We start from the raw sequence: 9,364 nt of genomic DNA, 5'->3' as shown, positions 1-9,364 counted from the left end.
AAAAAATAAGTAGAAAACAGAGGGGCACAAAAGTGAAGGTGAGAGTGAACTTGAGCTATCCTCCAAAGCTGAGGAAATATTTGTTGAAAAATGTAACACATTTCATTATATGTAAGTGATTTGGATATCTCAAAAGCGATGAAGCACAGATTAAGACGGTCAACAAACTATGCTGTGGATGTCACATCAAATATTTTCCATCATCTGGCACTATCCCAGCTATAAAGCATGTTTGCAAAGTTAAATGTTTACATTACATTATGATATTCTATTTTTTTTATGTTAGTAAACTACATTCTAAAATTGAATTAACAAAGCCTCTGGTTTCTTCAGGCTTCAGTCGTCATCAGGATAATCTTCAAAGTGGCAAATAGTATCATGTGGAAAATTGATATTGATAAAAAATATTGTTATCATATTTTTTGCCATATTGCCCAGCCCTATTTTATTTCTTTTTTAAATGTAGCCTTTATTTACCCAGGTTTGCCACACTGAGATCAAGGATCTCTTTTTCAAGGAAGACCTTGCCAAGAATAGCACCAACACAGAGTTTTAACAATAAATTAACAGACAAACACAGACATTTTTCCTAGTAGGAGCTGCACAAAAAGCATTAAAATGTGCTAACAAGTTAAAGAAATATGTGATTTTGATTTGCCCCCAAAAAACAGAAATATCTTTTATCTTTATCTTTATGTGACAAATTATTGCCATAAATCTTCATGGCTGACAATAGCTTGTCAGTTATTGAGTTAGTGTTACTGAAAATAGACAAGATTTTCTGCACATAGAAATGGTGCCAATGACATTTGTTGGTGAAAAATAAATTATTTACAAGCTAATCCATGTTCTAAATTGCATATACTGAATACAAAAGATTATTGTTCTGTGGTCTTGATTTAGCGTACAACATTGTTGAACAGCAACCTCTTGTTTGCTAGATAGCATCTTAAATCTGTAAATCTGTAGAGAGGACAGCCACCTGACTGTGTTGGCCCACAGGAATGGGGGAGGGGTAAATTAAACCGATTGTGTCTCGACTGTACTGGAGCATTGTGGTCTCTTTATTACAGTGTTATTTTATGAAGGGGTTAATGCTCTTGTGTGTATGCCAACTAGCAAGATGAATGCTTGCTGTTACACAGGTGTAATTGGATCATGCACCTGGCTCTGGTGTGGTCATTGATCTCTTCCCCTGTGGGGCCCAATATTAGGGTAGGGGGAGCTGGGAGACTGAGCTCCTATTGATTTTATCCTCTAACTGATCATGGGTCTTTGGACACATACACTCAACATTAATCTGTGGTGCTGTATGATGGACTAGCTAACAAGGGCTCGGCCAGTCCTGTCAATGGGTCCTCACTCAGTGCAGAACCCTACATGAGATATTTATAAGTGAAGTTAAGCAGCTCCACAGTTTATATGAAATCAATGAAATTGTCTGTTGACATTTCAGTTGACATGTCAGGGCTGATGATCAATGATGCAACACAACAACTGAGAGAAAATGGGACAGAATCTGGAATCATAAAGGGTCAGACATGTAATTTTAGTCTCAACCTAGGATCAATTATAATGAAAAAATAAACGTTTGTTTTTGGGAGTGGCCTATCTCAATTTTTTAGAACCACCAAACAACTATTTATTTACATTAAATTCAGAATTCATTACAGTGCCACCAATTAAAAATGTCACTCTGCATCATTTGACTGCTGACTGTGTGATGAGTCTGCTTATACCAACTCACATTCAAAATAATGGTGTGCTAAGAGAAGGGGCTCAGCAAAGCTTCACGGCCACACTATATTCATACTTCACTCATGTACTACCCAGGTTCAGAAAATACTGTTTCTCTGTTAGATATCACTCAATGTAGTGATGTATTAATGACTCAAACTAAACTATCCCTATCAGCAAGTACAATAATTACCATACCCTAACATATACTAGTATTCTGTTCTAATATTCATGTGTTGCTACAAAATAATAATACTACAGACAATATAGAGGAAAAAAAGGTCACTCAAAGGGACTGGAATGCACATTGTGACATCTGTTTCATGATTATATTTGTAATGCATTTATTATAAAACAAAAATACACAGTCAGGCAGCCATTTTGAACCACGGGTGATTTGCCCCCATAGATGACATTTACTTGGCTTTAATGGCATTCACACAAACCCAGAGGACTGCACTGCCTGGGGGGAATCTGCAAAGCAAACAGTTAAACAGCATCATTATCATCCGTAGAGCCAGCAAACTCATTCCATTGTTAATATATAAAGGTGTGTCTCTGTTTGTGTGTGGCACAAAGGCGATAAACAAGTCAAAGGAAAATACATTTAGATAGCCAAGCTGCTGGCTTTGTGTGAGTATGTGGCCATAGTTCACTTGTGTTTAATGTGTTTTGGAATTTATGTGATGAACATGTATTTGGCAAAATTAATGATCCACAATAATTGCAATTTAGGCCCACATGGACAAAATATATGAACACAAATGCATGTGTGTGAAGAACAACGTATGGTGTCTTGAAGAAAGTGATTTATACTAAGATTGTGTGTATCCTACATGCATGCTTGTGCATACATCTCACAGTAGCTCGACAATATCAATATCTTTTTACTGCACGAGGGCTTAGTTGTAATATGCATGCCTTCATTTTTATATGCTTGCAAAATGGGGGAAAAAAACAACACAGTAAGTAGTTCCTGACTGTTTGACATGCTATGTGTGTGCACTGGACCTCTCCTCCAGCCAAAACAGTATTCCTGAATAGTCATTGCTTTCATATCTGGGAGTTCCACCAGATACTGCTTGATTTTACTCTTTTCAATGATGCTCTTTGACCGGCTGCAGAAGTTGCCTCAGGCACCCAAAGCAGAAATATTACAACCATGATGAATATCGAAAAAATGCAGTGTGGGGTTTTTAACAAGTGCTTATACACGGTGTATTAGGATGATGAATTCCCCTGCCTGGGCACCCTCCAGATACAGCACGAAAAGATGAAAACTATGTCACACACAGAGAGAGAGGGGAGACATAGATATAAAAAGAGGGAAAATACCGGGGCTTCTGCACAGCGTCTAAACTTGATTAAGGATGCACTGTCAGAAGAGGTGGACAAAATATTGGGTGCAGTTTATAATACACGGCAATGCATTATAACACCACAAACAGCCTCAAGAATTACAATAGAGTCACACATCAACATCTCCCTGACACAGTCTCCCAACAAAAGCCACACATCATAAGCTCCACAGAGGTGCATTTAGGTTGCACAGGTATTTATGAGATTGTAACCAAATTGGACCCCCAGGTCCAGCTGATATCAACTGTCAAAAACAGCCTGTGAATAATAAAAGTGTTCACAAATAAAAGTCAGACCTCTTTTAGATGTTTGAAAGATTATGCTTATACAACACACTGAGGATGTTCAACTCTGTCAGATTTATGGGCTGTCTTCATTGCTACACAGAGGGATTTTTTTCTTTGGGTTTCTATGGCACCCCAGTGTTCAAGCCAATGGAACTTGCAGTCGCCACTTTGAAGTTGTAACACTCACACTGTGATGTCTCAAAGTAGCAAATACATCACTATAATCCGAATGCTCCCTTTGATGGGCTTTGAAAAAGTGTTTAACTGAACTCCACAGCGCTAGTGTATAATGTTCATGTAAGAATCCTGAGCCGCATTCAAATCACTATTAAACTGAGAGGGCAGTTTTTGCTCTCAAGAACAAATCACACATATTCACCCTCATAAATCACCGTAAGCAGCTTGTGAAAGTTTCTGTGGACCAACTTTGAATACTAAGTCACTTTTCTTGTCTACTCATCGCGTAATTTCACTTGTGATGTATAATTGAACAATTTATGTATGAAACAGTTGAGTCAGTGTCAGACTTGCAAATCCAATTTTCAGACAATAATAAGTAGATATAATATGCTGAGAGACATCAACCAAATCTTGTGTACTGATTGAGTTTCAATCAAAGAGATGTACACTTCATATAGCCTATACTGTTGTGGAAATATTACAGTAACCGAATGTATACATACTTAACCTGTTTTGCTTAAACCTGCACCAACCGATTTGTTGGCCAATTGGGAACAGTGGAATTGACACATTATTACCTTTTATGTTGGCTAACGTGTAGGCGATTAGAGTAATAAATTACTGCCATGACTTGACTGAGAGAAATGACAGACTGGATCCTGACCAATCATAGTTTGCCGTGTTTCACAACGTCTGAGGTGCTATAGAATTTAAAACAAAAAAAACGCCTGAAGTGGTGTGTATGATTTCGGAAAAGTCTAAAAAAGAAAGACAATTAGACTGTGATGTTTCCTCACAGCACCAACAACATCATTCCTCTTTGCTTTGCCATGTTTACCAAAAGGCGTTTTTCTGCGCTCCTATTGGTCAGTGTTGTTCCATGTCAATTTTTTGAGACACTAGTCTTTTAGAGGACCCAGATGTGGTGTCGGTTGTTGTCCACTATGACACACTACACAGAATAAAACAATTAATTGTTGCGCCCAATACACATTTTTTTAAAGAGTTTGGCTATTATCAGAGTAATATTGTGGTGTATTTTATGCAAATATTCTCTTGTGACCTTTATTACATGCAATTACTTTTATGCGACAATAGGGTCCTTTAAGTTTTGTTTCAGCTCTGTGTCTTTCCAACAGTGTTGTATAACGTCTGAATGCACTGGTTTTTGGTCAACAAGTTTGCAGGCACAGGTCAATGCCTACCTGAATCAGTGTGAAAACTGCCTTAAAAACACCATCGAAAGAAGGCATAGGTCATACCAGAATGGCCATTTAAGCACATAACATTGGACTTTGTAGACATGATCAAACAAGTGCAAGGAAAGTGCTACATGTTGGAAGTGGAAAACTTGGACATGGTAATACAGTTCCTGTGTAGTTTCTCGATTTGGGATCCCCTCAATGATTAGTTCAGACAATGGGAAGGCCTTTGTGGATAAAGCTGTCAAAATGAGACAAGGGCTACAGCGTGTATAATCACAAGGAATGTTTGAGTTTGAGTGAATGGTACACTGAAAGCCAAGTTTAATACAGTCTGTGCTACTACCAAGCTAAACTGGGTAGATGCTTTTCCGCTTGCATGAAATTGCTTATGGGACATCCAATGCCTGCTCCAATATATAGACACATATGGGACCACAGCAGCAAATGTCTAATATGTATCAAGTTATCTGTCTTCAGGAAAAGGAGAAGGCAGCCAGACTGGAGTCTGAGGAACCAGAGCTGGACAGGATCCAGCCAAGTGACCTGGTCTTTAAGACAAAGTGGAACACCCCCCATGGCGTGAAGGACTTTACAGGTGAGATCATAAGGCACGGCCTCCAAATTGAAGGATTGCCCATGAGGTATGATCACAACCACTGTCTGCTACTTGGTGCTGGGCAGATAGCATATCTCTCAGGGCATCTTTGCTGAAACAGTCTAGTAATGATGCTAATGAGAACAGTGAGAGCGAACAAAATGTGGTGAAACAGTGCAGAGTCAGGGGGAAATGATCTGTGCGTTTGTCACTACAAGCAGCACATTTCACATATGTGTAATCATTTGATCCATTGTTAGTCTAACAATATTGTTTCAGCAGATTTAAACAATACATAACTAGTAATGACATGTACAGCAATTGCAACAAAAGTACAAACAAAAATCACTGAATTCATTTAGTTTGATTATTTCTCTTTGCTTCACTTTGGTTATTTGGTTTTTGTTTGGTTCAACAAAACAGTGCATGCTTTTGAAGCTGTATTCTACACAACTACGGTAACAAGCATTTAGATGAATGCGACACTGCGCTGACCTTCAAGGCAAACATAGTGAAGAAATCTGGAGCCGAGCGACACTATTATTTGAGGACATGCAGAAGGTGAGGCATTGCTGCGAGCTTATACCGCGTAATTAAGACATTCACAAATCTGGCAACCCAGTAGGGTGGAAAGCACATTGCTGAGATGCAGTTCCGTCCTCTAACTACTGATCTGGCAACTAGCGGCATCGTCCTGTAATTAGCTCTGACATGAATACAAGAACCACACAGAGATGCAGTGTGTGATGAGCAAACAAAGGATGGTACCTCATGACAGAAATACTAACATCAAGAGCTCTCCTCCTCTTTTCTCTCCACCATCTTGCTTTGCTCTTCCATCAGTCCGTCTCCGGCTGCATTTCTCATGACTATTTTTTTCCTCTGCATCCATGATGGCCTCTAGTCTGTTCAGCCTCTCCTTGTCTCCCATTGTCTGTCAATGTCCCTGTGTGCATGTCTGCAGCATCATTCTTGCCTGACCTACATAACCTCTGGTCATCAATTTTGTATATAGCTGATGCACTATGATGCATGAATCTCTATGGCAGAAAGGTCCCTCCAGGGGCTGTGAGCAGCGCCATGTCACTCAGACACATGCACGCACGCACACACTCACACGCAAGCATAAATCAGAGCCATAGCAGTCGTTCTCTGACATAAGCCCCCCAGCAACAACACACACAAACAGCACTGCAGCCTATTCAGGGGCAGAGAAACAAGGAGAAAGACAGCACAGTCAGAGCGGGGATGATAATATCTCAGCACAGACACTGGATGTAGCGAATAAAGAAATAAATGGAACGGATAATTAAGAGATGAAGGGAGAAATACACAAACCTTAGTGTTAATAGAGGGCTGGCACAGCTAACTGAATGGATACACTAGAAAATAAATAGGCTAATATAGGCACATTGAAACCTTCTAAACCCATACAGTCACTCAACTGTAAAGATGTTTGACAGTGTGGTTGTGTGCAGCTCATACCATCAGTGTGACTCAAACTACTAAATAAAAGAGCATCTACAGTAAGCATGGAACACAGTGAATGTGTCTGTATCTTTGTGGAATGGACGCGTTTACGGGTGAGTGTGTACACATGGGATGCATAATATTTGTCAATTTAGGATTTTGTGCTGTTGCTGTTAATGCGTGCATTAGTCAAATCACAGTGCTTAGTCAGTGAATCAAAGACGGGGCCTGAGGGGTGGCCTGTAGGCTTATCCACCAAGGGCATAGAGTTGCCTCTGTTTACCAGAGCAAACTGCGTGGGTTCGGCAACACTCAGCCTACGCCACCTACAGAACAATCAGCTCAAATAAATGTCCCGCCCCCCCTTAGTTTTCAGTTAGTCATTTTTAAAACAATGGAGCCTTGATTTCACACAGAGGTAGACAAAAGCAAGCTTTTAATTTCTAGTCCGCAACTGGCATAGCATCGCTGACATATTTTATTCCAGCTAGCAAGATACTGTAGCTAATTATCATTACTTTGATGAAAACTTGGTGTTTGGTTAGCACGTTTTTAAATGAGAATCCTGTAAAAAGCTCTTAAATAAGCCCTTGATGGCCACACACATGATATCATGCTGCTTTAAGTCCCAGGCAAAAAAGTCAGCACCGTTACCAGATGATGATCCATGTAGAAAGTATGGAAATAAAGGCGCTGCATTATTTACGTACAGCCGGGTCAATTTAGTCAGTCATGACTGGTAAAGATAGGGAAAAATTTACCCGATTGGATGCTTAGCTTACAGAGAAACATACATGGAAAATCGTTATACATTATAATAAGTATGCAATTTATTCTTATTTTTTCAAACTGTATTAATATCACAACAGAAAAGACATTGAGGATGAGGACTAACGCTATCCTGCTTAATGACTGGGCCGGGATTGCTGCAGCATCAACTATCCAAGTCAGGACAGAGATGCTAACATGACGCTGAACTCTGGTTGGACATTCTTCTATATATAGTAATAGCACCCAGGATCGACTTGTCCCAGTCCTGAAGGTAGCTTTTTCTTCACAAAATAGTTACAGTAGCTGATGATTTGCTGCTTGGTTTTGGAAGTAACCCTTGCATTACCTAAGTAGGTAGAAGGCTAGTTAGCATGCTAGCATTTGTGGCTTATAGCAGAAAACTCACTGTTCAGTCCATTCCTGACACTTGTGCTCTTTGTCCAAATTCTTTGAATAATGTCACTCCTGTAGATCCCCATGCACACGGTTGCTAAGATAGGTCTGGACCATTGCTATTTGACTGGCTTTAGTAAGGCGTTGCAGAAATGTCTAAAAAGGTTTCATTGTTACAAGTCCTCAGCTGTATTTAGTGAGATATTAGTCCACCCTTAAAGAAAGAAATCCTCTAATTCTTTGATGAACGACGTTAGGTCATGGAGGTTATATCTTAACGATCTAATTCATCTCTGTGATTCCGAACTTCCCATAAAGGTTTAATGATTTTTGGATGTGGTGATTGGAAAGGTCGTATTATAATGTGTTTGACTTCATCCCAACGTCAATGAAATCACTCTTTATTTGCTCTAGCAGTGTTTCTGGTGATATTACTATCCTGCAGTATGACAGCACCATGAGGGAGAAAGTATTTGTCTCACTGTGTGCACCTGATGCTGTAAACACAGTCTAATATCCCTCAGCTGGTACACAATCATGTAGGGCAATCATTGGATCTAATGTTTTGCACTAGATGGATGTCTGTTGCACTCCAGACCTAAAATCAACATCTGGCATCTTATACTGAGCATCAAAGGCCAGTTTTTTTCGGTTTCACACAAATCTGTCCAGATGCAGATAAATGAGTAGAAAATGATTAATCAGAGCACACTTTTTCAAATGCAGGAATCCAGATATCTTTGTCAAATGGCCTTACAGTGTCTGGCAGCCACATGAAACTCAATAAGTGAAATTTATTGTTTCACAGAGGTGTTGGTTCTATTGAGAAGTAATCTTTAAAGTGATAACTGTTGAATCTCTTCTAAAACTGACTAACTCTACTGCTTCTCATTTCTCTTGATAGATAAACAGACATGTTTTTTTTATCTCCATTCCCCTTACTTCAATTCTCTGACACTCTCTTGCTTTTTTTTATTTCCTCTTGTCCTTCCTCTTCCCCTCCTTCATTTCTTTCTCATTCTTTTTACAGCACTTCCTTTATTCTCCCAAGGTCTAAAGGCTGAATGCTGATAGAGTGATTATCAAATGCATTAATACTGACTCACGATCAACACACAGGGTGATGTTAAATCATGCTTTTATGGATCTCTACCTGTAGCACAGACCTGGTCAGGGTCCTGGACCCATCCACACCAGGTCTGTAGCACACTAAATTAACAAAGCATTATTGATACCTAATAGAGGCGTGAAACATATAGCATGAATAGCTATCTGCAGCATCAACCCTGCAGAGAGCAAAGAGAGCAAAGTGATGAAAGGGGGGAGTAATGGCAGCGTGCCTGAAAGGAAAGACACAAATTCTATTA

Source organism: Morone saxatilis, unplaced genomic scaffold (genome assembly GCF_004916995.1).
Source record: "Morone saxatilis isolate NCDOM2014 unplaced genomic scaffold, NCSU_SB_2.0 Contig21, whole genome shotgun sequence".
In the NCBI taxonomy this organism is placed as follows: domain Eukaryota; kingdom Metazoa; phylum Chordata; class Actinopteri; family Moronidae; genus Morone; species Morone saxatilis.
The sequence above is the reverse complement of the archived record's forward strand: the minus strand, read 5'-3'. Positions refer to the sequence as shown.